Source organism: Amblyomma mixtum, chromosome 5, assembly GCF_055824585.1.
Source record: "Amblyomma mixtum isolate Tamu chromosome 5, ASM5582458v1, whole genome shotgun sequence".
In the NCBI taxonomy this organism is placed as follows: Eukaryota; Metazoa; Arthropoda; class Arachnida; order Ixodida; family Ixodidae; genus Amblyomma; species Amblyomma mixtum.
Window position 1 is genome coordinate 4,823,451 of NC_143016.1, and position 12,590 is coordinate 4,836,040.

Here is a 12,590-nt window from a genome sequence, read left to right on the forward strand (position 1 = left end):
ATATTCTTCGGAGCAAGTCTATTCAAAGGCGCTGGAAACTTGTTCCCCGCGCGCGGGTAGAACACCAACCTTAGCATTTTTTTTAGTATAATTTTCACACAAATTAATAAGTAGCGCGTTCTTCTCTGTTTGAATTTTCATTGTCCAATTCACTTGACATTTTCTGTGACAGACATATAAAGGCAATGACCTGAATTAATTCGCAGAAATGAAACCAAAACGTTGCGCTGAAATGTTAATTCGCGAGGCGCAAAGTTCCCTCCTGGTACGTTCGTTTGCTCAGCAGAAATTAAAAACTCAGAGAGACGATAGCTGTAAGTAATACGAGGCCCACTCTTACCAAATTCCACTGCCGAGCCCACTTCAGCTCATTGGCGGCACTCTCAAGCCCACTGGCGGCTAACATGCAGATAATGCTCCAGTACATTGAGTTTCTCAATATTAATATTGAGAAACTATGGTCCAGTAGCGCCTAATGTCCAGGGAAGCTGAGCATGCATGGATGCAATCAATGACAGGCCGGGACTATGGGTTTCGCCCATGTGTGCGTCACCAGGCTCGATCGCTTCTTTACTTAGTTTTTGGCGCTCACATTTGCCGCCATGACCCCTGGCTTAAAGAGGTAACCTAGGCATGGAAGGCAGCGGTGCGCCGTCGCCTCCATCCGGCCGTGCCCCAACCCCGCCACCTTTGCTTGCTTCATTTATACGTATACAGGCGCGGCCAAAATATTACGGAATATGCTTCGACATTTGAAATTTTCTGACACGTTCCGTAGAGAAGATATAATGGATTCTTGGGTTTATGCACGACCGCACCAGTCGGATGTGAAAACATGCATATAAACTACTCCCTAATTTTCGCTATAGATAAGGCATATGGCAAGAGTTTGGGCTTTGATCGCCGAGGCGTGCTATTATGGCCGGGACTGTACACCGTTGCTGTTTTTGTCGAGCCAAAATGACCCCTCACGACTGACGTCATGAGAGCCACATGACGTCGCATGGCAGGATTCGCACGAAAGAGCGGAACCGCGGACGTCGCCGCAAGGCGCGAAAATGGGAATTTTTAAATGCCGACTGCTGCGTCGATCAGAGAAAATAAAATAAAAAATTGTCTCGGTCTAACCGCCCGCTTCTTCAGGCTCAGAAGTCGTAAAGGGGTGGAAATTGGCTGTCAGTTTTGTTTTATATCACGTTTGGGTGGGGTACTTGCCTGATGTGTACAGAATTAATCGAAAACGACCATCGTCTGCGGCGGCGGCGGCGGCGGAGCAAGCTTTCACAGCTGTGGTACCGGTAGCGCCATCTGCGAGGAACGAGCTCGGAGGAACGAGCGCTCTGCCGTTCGCTACCGCTGAGGCTGCGGCGAAACGCAAGGCGAAGAAAACGGTTGCGTGGTTGGTTTTAAAGTGCTTTCTCAACCACTGTACCAAAATTTGGCTTATGAAACGTTGTGTGCACGCGACTGCCCTCCTCCCCGCACCTTGCGTTTCTCTCATGTGGTTCTCGGAAGCCTCCCTGCACGGTAGAGTGCTGATTGATCCGAAGGGCGCGTGATGGCGCTACCGGCATCATTGCTGCGAAAGCTTTCATACTACGACGCCATCCAAACTATAGTCGGATACAACTTAAGAAGGCAGCGGCTTTAAAGGACCCCCTTCCAGCCAATGGCGTCGGCCGATTCTCATGACCCTGCTAAGGTGACAATGCAGGGAGTGGCAGATAAAAGTTGATTGTCCCCTCCCTCCATAGCCGGAGATAGACCCCTCTCTCCATTGTGGCACCGCTCCCTGCATTGTCACCCTAGCAGGACAATGAGAATCGGCTGACGCCATTGGCTGGAAGGCAGTCCTTTGACGGGGAAAAGCCGCTGCCTTCTTAAGTTGTATATTATCCATGAATTGTTGCAAAATAAGGGGTGACACAGAGACAGTGAACGGCAGACGTTTCACCTTGAACAGACCCTTGAGGTGGTCAGCACCTCTGCTGTTGCTTCATATCAGCGCGCAGCTTTTGATAGGCTTGCACCCATGCGATTTTTCTTCAGTGTGTGGATACAATCACTCTTGTTTAAAAATTCACTATAAACTTGCGCCCATTCGTCGATGCTGGCCTAGTCTGAGCCAAACAGTCTCGTTTCTAGAGTTTGAAAATGGCCGTCTAAAAAAAGATTGGTTATCAGGAAATAAAAGACGCAGTAACTGTCTCAATTCTCGGTGGTCACCTCAAACGCGCCGTGAGAGAAGGGAGGAAGGTGAAAGAAGAGGTGCCGTAGTAGAGGGCACTGGAGAGAGAGAGAGAGAGTAAACTTTATTTGCCCAACAGAATAGACCGCGCTCAAACATAGAGGCAGGGCCCCAAGAATCCGCGCGGTCAGCTTAGGTGCAGGCCGGAAGCTCTTAATTCCTGGCGGCATCCTCAGCCAGTCGGACTGCTTTGAGCTGGTTCTTCTTTCCTGTGCTTTGCAGAAGGGTCTCCCATGCAGTCTTGCTTGTTATCCTCGCTATGCTTTCTGGCCTGGCCTGGCCTGGCCTGGCCTGGCCTGGCCTGGCCTTGCCCTGCCCTGCCCTGCCCTGCCTTGCCCTGCCTTGCCCTGCCTTGCCCTGCCTTGCCCTGCCTTGCCCTGCCTTGCCCTGCCTTGCCTGCCTGCCTGCCTGCCTGCCTGCCTGCCTGCCTGCCTGCCTTGACTGCCTGCCTGCCTGCCTGCCTGCCTGCCTGCCTGCCTGCCTGCCTGCCTGCCTGCCTGCCTGCCTGCCTGCCTGCCTGCCTGCCTGCCTGCCTGCCTGCCTGCCTGCCTGCCTGCCTGCCTGCCTGCCTGCCTGAAGCCGGTTTTGTGGCAGGCTGCGCTGGCAACTGCTCGGGTAGGCCAACCTGGGTCGCAACCCAACCCAAGCAAACCAAATCTCAGCGTTGGCAGTACCTGCCATAGAGGAGCAGTGGTGCATCGCTTGACCGCTGCACCACTGCGCCAGGAGCGGTACGGAGTCTCCCAGGGATCTATGAATGGAGAGAATGACCAGTTCCGCATATATGGACATTAACCCATTATCGCTACCCGAACAACTGCCACCGTCAGCACTGGATCTGAACTCCGGAACCGAAAGGAAAACCTAACTGCTGGCGCACCGAATTCGCATTTGGCCTAACTACTTAAATCGACAATCTTTTATTGTTTTTTTCACAGGTCCCAGCAGCTAGGCTACCCCGTCGTTCACTCATGGCTCCTTCTGCCTATGTATCTGTCCGGCAGCAGAAGACGAATTGATGGCTGAGAAAATTCCATTCAAACATTTTCTCGCCACTCGATTTAAACTCATGACGTCTAAATTGAAAAGGCCTGTTTGCACGGCATCAGTTTTCGCTAAGACCAACCGCTGGATGGAGCTCTCCTCACTGTTCCTTAGCTTATCGAGCAGAGGGAGCCAAGAAAGGTGGTTTTACCTTTCACAAGGATCTACTGATATATCAAGAAATTGCGCAAATATACCGCCTCGCTCGTAAACAACCCCCCATCGGCCACAAGTCACTATACCTAGGAACACCCCTGGCGCCTAATGCCTGCAAACGCATACCCCCCCCCCTCACAATATATTAGTGCGAAAACACTAATCCGGAGGTTCAGAGCCTAGCAAAATCGTCTATAGTAGGATACAACTTAAAAAAAAAACAGCAGTTGCCAACCCTGGGCCGCGGTCCACGGCGTCCTGTATTACTCCGCTGGCCAATCGCAACAGTAAGCGAAATGAGCTTTTTGATGCTTGACTCTATCTGACAGTCCACGTATCAAAATTCGAGAGCTCATAATCTTTTTCTTGTGATAAGCTTCTTATTTAGGTAACAAAAAACGTTCAACCAGCGGACTACTTTTTCCTCGTTGAGGAATTCTGTGCACGGAGGCTGAATGTGGGCGGAGCTTCACTGCAGACTTAAGTTGTATACTACTATAGCTTGTAGTGCATGTCCGAGGAGCTGGCCTATAGCGCGAGCGCTCCCGCGGCATTGCCTGCTAATCATCGTCTTCTGCGCAGTATAGACGCTTTACAGCGCGGGAGCATGGGCGCCGCCATATTTGGTCACATGACCATTCCGCCATCGCTGGCCTTCGGTAGTCACCATACCTTCGGGCCTTCTCGTTTCGACGGCTGCCGGCGCGCAGGTGCCCGGCTGCAAGACGCTTCTCCGGCTCTCGCTGTGGATAACGAGCTGCCGGGCGGCACGAAAATTTCTTGTGAGTGCGCATAGAACGTGTTGGTGCTGGAAAATGTTTGCTTCAACCAGCCGATTTACTCGTCTCCTTCAGACTGCCGGCATCGGCTAGAATGTGTCAACAGACCGCGGTCAGCTACCTGCGCGTTCATATTTATTCAATCAATTCACCACGTAACAATATTTGTGGACCGCATAACTTGTTGTCGAACTGCAGATTAAAAGCGGGCCAAAGCCTGCAAGCGTGCTTTTTAGAGCTCGATATTTTTGCCGAATGGAGGAATATATGTGTTCACAGCTATCAAGAACGTTCGCTGCTCAGCACTGTGCACGCGACTTACAGCCGAACGTCCGCGTGCGTGTGATGGCAGGCCGATTGTCTAGATATTTACTTTATCCTCCGTTAACATTCCGGCTTCCAAAGGAAGAGTATGGATGTTTTTCAAGGACCCCTTCAGAAGCTCAGCGACGTTCGACCGTGCTCTCTTGCTAAGTAAAACTGAAAACTGCTCGGAGTTCAGCACCCGCAGATGGAAGCAGTCGGAATAAGCTGGAATATTCGAAGTCCTGTAATGATAACTTTCACCGCTGTCCCGTGCATAAGCGCACTTCTGTAGAGCTTTGCACTGGGCGACAGAATTGCATGTCGAAACTCCTCCTTTGAGGACTTTTGCAAACGCTCAGTTGCGGCTCGTGCTAGCGTTAAGACGGCACGACAGTTTAGTGAGCACCGTGCCGACGCCAAGGAAGCACTTATTGCAAAGGTATGAAAAAGCACCGATCATTCGATGTATTGGATCAGTGTTTGTCGAAGGTGAGAAAGGTTGCAGGCATATATATGTACGCTCGTTCTGCCATTCCCGCAGCTACTGCTGACGTTGAATTAAACTGCGCGCGGCGTTTGTGATATGTTTATTTTTTTCGTGGAGCAGCACATTAACGTTCTGTTCTGCTTGGAAGCAACATGAACTCGCAAGACAGCTCCTCCAAAAACGGCGGTAATTGTTTCGCTGTTTCGTTTATGTAACAAGCGCGTCTATTTTCCCGACACTACACCGCAGGGATATGAGATCTAGATATTAATTCAACAAACAGCTAAATTCATTCACCGCTAAAAAGCCATTTTATGAGGCAAAAAACGACAACAACAACAACAAATTCGTGCTTTCGCATTGATTCGAATGTATAGTTAACATTCTCTGAAGATTTTTTCGCCTACTTTTCCAGTCAAATAGATACATGGGCATATACAAATTTTGCCTTGAGCTAGCCAACCTCACATACATAATATGGGGTTGCTGAAATCAGGGGTTTCCCCAGGAATTGAAATGGGGGGGGGGGGGGGGGGGGGGGGGGTTAATTTTAAGCGGAAATTGGCGTGGCAGAAAATAACAAGGACGAGATGGTAACACACACACACGCGTACTGGTGGGTGTGTTGCCGTCTCGTCCTCGTCTTTTTCTGCCGTGCCATTCTTCGCTTAACATGTGTCACCAACTCACCCAAACCTTTAACTTTCTTGGGGTTAGGAGAGTGGGATTGAGGGTACATATAAGGCGCGGCGGTAGTCATTTTAATTCTGTATTTCTGTCGATGTGTCGCGTAGGACTGGCAATGTTTATGACTCCAGTACTAATCACAAAGATGACAGAAATTCCTCGTCGAGTGTAAAAAAAAATATCGTTTTTTTTTTTTTTTTACTGCTCAGACCCAGTGGTCCCAGCAGTGGTCTGGGGCTGAGGAAGCCGCCGGGGCTTAAAGGCTTCCGTCCGCCTGAACCCGCCATCCTTCCGCTCTGAATTTCTGAACAAAAAAGTTTTCAAGAGCAACAACACGGTTTCAGAGCATGTTTGTATTGCTTCACCGCTGCAGGCTTCACTTAACATTTAGAATTTCCTCGCATTATATTCTCTTCATTTCATTCTGACCTGCAAGGCGGCTGCGCTGCGTTAGGTTTTAAGAAAGTTTTCGACAACGTACCCCACTCTATCCTGTTTTCTTAAGCTACCAATAAGCTACCAAATTGTTTACATTGTCGAACAAAAATAACAAAGGAACAGATTTTTGTTGATTTGAATTCTTAACTAAAGCAGCCTGCGTTTACCACCGCCACAACAGACCATATATATTATGGTCACAGAATAGACGAGACTGATAGTCACAAAGTGAGCGAGGGTTTTACCGCGGTAGACGAAAACAGTAGACGAAAACAGGGCGCCCGGCTACTGAGCCGGAGTACCCGGGTTCGAACCCGACCGCGGCGGCCGCGTTTCGATGGAGGCGAAACGCTAAAGGCGCCCATGTGCTGTGCGATGTCAGTGCACGTTAATGATTCCCATGCGGTCGAAATTATTCCGGAGCCCTCCACTACGGCACCTCTTTCTTCCTTTCTTTTCTCACTCCATCGTTCATGCCTTCCCTTACGGCGCGGTTCAGGTGCATGTCTGCCAAGTTGTGTGAGACAGTTACGGCGCCATTTCCTTTACTCAAAAAAACAATTTTTTATTTTCATGACATCTCGATTAATCCGCGGTTAATATGCTACCACGCTATACAGGGTATTAACCACGAATTAACCACTGCGTCACGGTAATAGTTCGACGGCATTGGCTTGAGGGGACTTGCTTTGACGGGCATTTGCCGCTTTATTCTTGAGTAGTGTCCTACTATACAATACATTAACACTGTGTGAGCAAACTGTTCGTCCCCACGAGCAACACATATTAGCAAAGTGCAGATTTGGTTGCGAACCTCGGTATCCAGTATCACTGAAAAACAATAGCTCGAAAAAACGCCCCTTGCTGCGCCCGACGGCGCAAAACCTCGGCTTCCTCGGCGATCCGGAGATATGTTTTGTGCGTTTTTTAAGTTCGTGGTTAATGCTGAAAAAGAAAAAAAAAACCTGGGGGCCTTCTTAAACACATTCTTAAAGAAAAAATTGTGATAGCCGTTGGAAGTTGGCCCACCGCCAAATTTTTGGAAGCAGGGCCCACCCCAAAAAATAGATTGATATGGTTTGCTCAGGCTACGAGGGACTCTGTAGTGAAGGGCTCCGGAAAGTTCGACCACCTCGGGTTCTTTAACATGCACTAGACTGAGGTAGATTAATGAGGATTAGTGGGTGGATTGAGATGAATTTGTGTATCTATATATTGTAATCCTATATTATAATCTGGAAGGTACTCGAGCCTTCTAGTCCTCAAATTTTCAAATTTGGTGTGCTGATGACGTCACGACCCTCTTGATCAATCAGGAAATTCCGTTACGGAGGAGCCAGGTGGTTTTTGCAAGACAATCTAAATGTTATCTCATTAAAACTGCTTCATAAAAGACGCCTGTCATCCGGCACGGAAGCACTGCGCCGAGCCAGCTACTCGAGAGAGTGGACCATCCATGCCTACGTGATGGCAAGTGACCAATAAGCGGCGCGGCGCTGAATTGAAAACAGCTGCGGTATAGTTGCGGAGTTCTAGGTTCCACTGACTTAACACACGCACGACACACCATCGCGACTCTGGAGAAAGGGGCCCATATAAGTGGGAAGAAGATATGTCCCCTCATCTCTTTTTTTTTTTCTCGGGTGCTTACCTTCACTCGTATCTAGGCCAGCTTTATGCATTCATTTTATTTAACTTGGTGGAAATTGTTATGGATCCGCCTGCTTGAAGAACAAGGGCCTTGTGGAGACTGGGGCCAGCGAATAGGCACATGTTGCCACAGACGTAAGCGTCACATAAAACAGCTAGGTGAACTAGAGTTTGGAATAACTGCCGGTTGTACTCTGATCTGGCCCACAGAGGAAGAAGAAACCTGCAAGCCTATTCCGCAGGGAGTACTGGTCAGTCGCTGCTTCTGTCTTGGACAATCCCCTGCAGTGGGTACGCGCCATTATCTTCCTGAGGAGAACAACAACCACACTTAAGCGCGACTTGAACGACGTACTTTGCCAACCATGAACAGCGAACAGCAGCTGGCCCGCCGTACCACTAAGCCGTTCAGCGTGGTTTTCTTCGTGTGGGTGCTGCTCTCCACCGCACTCGTCATCCTGGTCGTTCCAGCCGGTCTGCTGGGTGTGTTCCTGTTCCGCCAGAAGTCCTGATCCGCGGTGAGTCGCCACAGCTGTTCTCAGACCTACGGAAATAGAGCACGGGAAACGAAGCACGCAAGACTCTCGGACAGTGAATGCAGACCTCAGGTCTTTCTTGTGTGATGACCCTGCTTAGGGTTTCGCCACGCTTTCGGGGTTGGGAAAACGAGACCCAAGATTCGGTAACGGAGATAACAGGCTTAATTACTGGTTTAAACTACGACAGGTACCGGTGCAGATCACCCACGGGACGCAGTGCGACGATTCAGCCAGCTGGATGGACCTCGACCATGACGTCCATCGTCGACTTGAGGTGGCTCAGAGGCGTTCCTATTCTGTGTCGCACCTTGTGGCCGTTGTGGACGCGTACTTACTCGCTGAAACAGAGGCGCTGACCCTTTCTGTTGCTTTTTCATGTCGCGCGCTGTAGATGCATGGTATGACACACTCCGGCATGTTCCGTCCGTCACAATTTCCTTGTTCTCTGTCTTTCTAGCTACTAACCCGATAACTAGTTTTGCAACTACGTTAAGTCATTCACGAGTGTGGGGAAAGGAAGAAAAAAGAAAACATCACCGTCAGCTCTGACGTGATCTGCGTCGAGGCTTGCCAAGCAGTATCGCTCTGATTCCTGATGGCAGGCTGCGATGACTGACGATGACAGACTCCGCGGGAATCGACTCCAAAAGGGGCTGTACGGATGTGAAATAATTTCGCAGGGCAGGAGGTAGGGCCAACAATTTTAGCAACGTTGAACAGCGCCAGAAAAGGAACAGCAGTCATTTGGCTCCAGTGTGGCGGATGGAGGAGCTGTGAAATGTTGCGAAATTATTCGTGGAGGAAGTTGTCTGCCTCCTTTATCAGTTTCCTCTCTCATATCCAGTGATTCTGGACAAAAGCATTTTTCGAGTTGGAAACCATTTATGAACGCAGATTTTTCATATAATGTAAGATTTCACTATAACAATAAATATATCCGCAGTCTAGTATTTCTTTTCTTCTATTAATGTTTTTGCTATCGTCAAAAACGTTCCCCATTGGTTTTCTATGGCAGTCAACTGTTCGATGGGATTGATGAAAAGACTTGAAAAGGGAGATTTTGCTACATATCATATGAATGGAATATTACCTTCAATATTTCCATAACAGTGTCTTACAATTTCTGAATTTAAAAAAAATTTGTCCGAGAATTTCAGACATGGTTCACTCCTGCACCAAACGCCCTGGCACACACGCAGCAATGAACGTCGCCTCGCGGTCACGTCCACTCAGTTTCCTCGGAAAGTTCTGGGACGGAATGATGCTTTTCAAGGTTGCTTATTTTTGATCGTTTATCTTTACTGACGCGTAGTACATTGCATCGTTGCTTGTCGATTGTTGTACTGCGTTCTGTGTTTTGCCACTGCATATGTCAGCTGATGTGTCCTTTCGTCAGCTTTTGTGGAAAGCAGTAACCACTGCACCAAGCACGTCTTCTATTCCTCCCAAAATTTATCTCCTTTCTTCCGGCTGAAGAAGTCACAGCAACAGTTGCGTCGTAGTCGTACCTTCTTCACGGACACTTGCGGGGCCCGCCTGTAAATCGAGGGACCAAGAGGCATATTTTTTACGCCGCCGACTCCCCGGCCTTCTCATTAGCCAGCACCTAACTCAAGCGTTGTCGCTTGCGCCATAAGACGGCGCAGCGCAGCTATCGTTTTTAAAAAAGGAGATTAATTTCCGTCACGTATTTTTTTTTTTCGCCTGATGCCCGAGGTTGCGTAGGCAGCCGGTGTTCAGGACGAGGGAAGGCTGTCGTCAAGGGTAGGCTGTCGTCAAGTGTTCGCCCCCCCCCCCCCCCCCTTCCCACCTTCCCTCGCTCCTGCGCGCGATTAAGTGGCAACGAAATGTGAGGACGACAATAACAGCTTCAGAGGGGAAAAATGTTGGAAAGGTGGGAGCATTGTATTCCTGCCGCTGCTGATATTGCCATGGGATAGGACACAGCCGAAGCCTGCTTGGCCATCTTTCGCATTTGAAAGGCGGGGGAACGGGCTTGGGGTCAGGAGCGTTCTTTATTGTTGCGGCGCTCGCAGAGAGGCTGTGGAAGATCGAGTGCATTCACCCTTTGTGGAGCTCCCCTAGCACCTCAGGGGGTCGTGCTTGAAGAAAAGGGGGGCGGCGGGAGTCTTTGAGCTTTTGTGCTCACCGCGATGACCTTTTGTGCATAGGAACGTAGCAAAGGATTGTCGTCGGCATTGGTCTATCTCCACCCTGAGCAGGCTGGTAACAGTCGAGGGGTCACGTCAGAGCGAATGCTGTAGATGGTGATGCGTATCGCTTGCGCATCAAAATCCGCCACGACGTTTGCGGCCCATCCTCACAAGAGCCAGGCCACCTCTTGCGGCCGTTTTTAAGCGCGAAATGCCTTTAACTCCCGGCTCGACAAACCCAGCCAAACGTCGTCCGGGAACTGCGGAGAAACGGGGGAGAACATGACTTCGAACCAGATGGAGAAGGACGCCAATAAGAACCTGAAGCGATCTTATTTTCGTACGAGTGTTTCGGAAATTACGCGTCCGCTGTGAGTTCTATAACACCAACGTACTTCAGCCTCCGACCATGCATAGACTGCGGTGCATAATTCGGAGTTGTTGCGTCATCCGTGGCATTCAGAAGGCACGCGTTTGCACCATCGGAGGCTGGTGGTGGTGAAAACATTTATTAAGAATGGACATGGGGGTATGTTTGGATCAGCCCGTAAGGGACCGAACCTAGTGCTTGTAAGGATCGGTCCCTTACGGGCTGATCCAAACATACCTCCTGTCCCTTCTTAATAAATGTTTTCACCACCACCACCACCGGCCTTCGAGGGTGCCAACGCGTGCCTTTCTGAATGCCACGGATGACGCAACAACTCCGAATTATGCACCGCAGGCTATGCATGGTGGGGCGATCCTATTTGCAATATGTATATATCTTCACCGTTTTAAGAGGGGCAGTTGCGATGCAAAGCTTTTGGTTTGAGCAGGAAATTCTCCCGCTGCAGTGCACATGGCTCGGTGCTGACTGCACCGTGTAAGATGATGCAATCTCGCGAGAAGTGACGCCAACGCGAGAGCCAGCAAACGGGGAACCGTCGCTGCTCCTGGCGAGCGCTGCGTATCATACATAGGGTTATTCGTTTTCGGGTTTTATATTTTTTCATATTCGAGGGGGGGAGGGGGGGGGGTAAAAATCGGGCGTTATTTTTAGGCTTGATAATAGGGGAGAAATCGGGTTTTTCGTGGAAAAACTCAGAAATTGGGGTTTTATCGGGTTAAATTTGCAAACTAATAATTTATTCGATTTGCTCTAAAAGTGGTATAACAATTAGGGCTATATTTTGGGCTGCTTTCAAGAAAGTATTGCAAAATTTGGCGTTTCTTTGGTAATTAATTATTACTCGCAATGAGAGGCAACGGTCAGTTTTGAGAAAAGAAACATTTTATTCACGAGGGCTGGTCATCGACGTTCTACACGTCCTTATTAACGTACATAATCATCTGCATGCGCAACATCTCGGTTTCCATCCGAGACTTGTCTGGTCTCTGCAGGTACCTTAGCGGAGAGAACGTTCGTTCAACGTCACAGCTGCCATTAGCTATAGGCACAACAATGACAACGCTGCATTTGCTAGCCTTGGGTAACGCACAGTTGCGTCGTTCCAATAGTCCATCGCTTCAACACCATCATTTGTGGGGCTTGCTGCCAGCAAGTACTGGTTAAACTCCTCACGAAGCGAGCCTACATCGTCCATCATGGAAATATAGAGAGGTCGGTAGTCATCAAATGACTGACTCAGCAGCCGCTTCTGGAAGGGATGGAGTACGGCTCCCAGTTTCCACAATGTCAACTGGTTTTCTTCTTTGTCTGAGACGTTCCGTTTCAAAGTGCAGTCCCATTTTGTGGAGATTTTGGCGCTGTCTTGTCTGTCTGTCGGCCGCCTTGGCCGCCTCTCACCTACGCGCCAACTGGAGGCACAGCAATTCCGTGGGCCCAATTGTTTCAAAAATCGGGAAAAATCGGGTTTTACCCGATATTTTAGGAACACGTTCGGGGTGCAAAAATCGAGTCAAATCGGGTTTTACCCGAAAACGAACCACCCTAATTATACACGAGGATGCTCCGGTAATTGCTAGCAGCTGAGTACAAAAAAATATGTTGGGGCTTGTGAAGAGGATTTAAAAATAATATGCCCCTGCCCGTGCCACTAGGTATAACGGGCTTAATCCAATGTAAAATAAATGAACAGGGGATGACCCAAAAGAAAATTT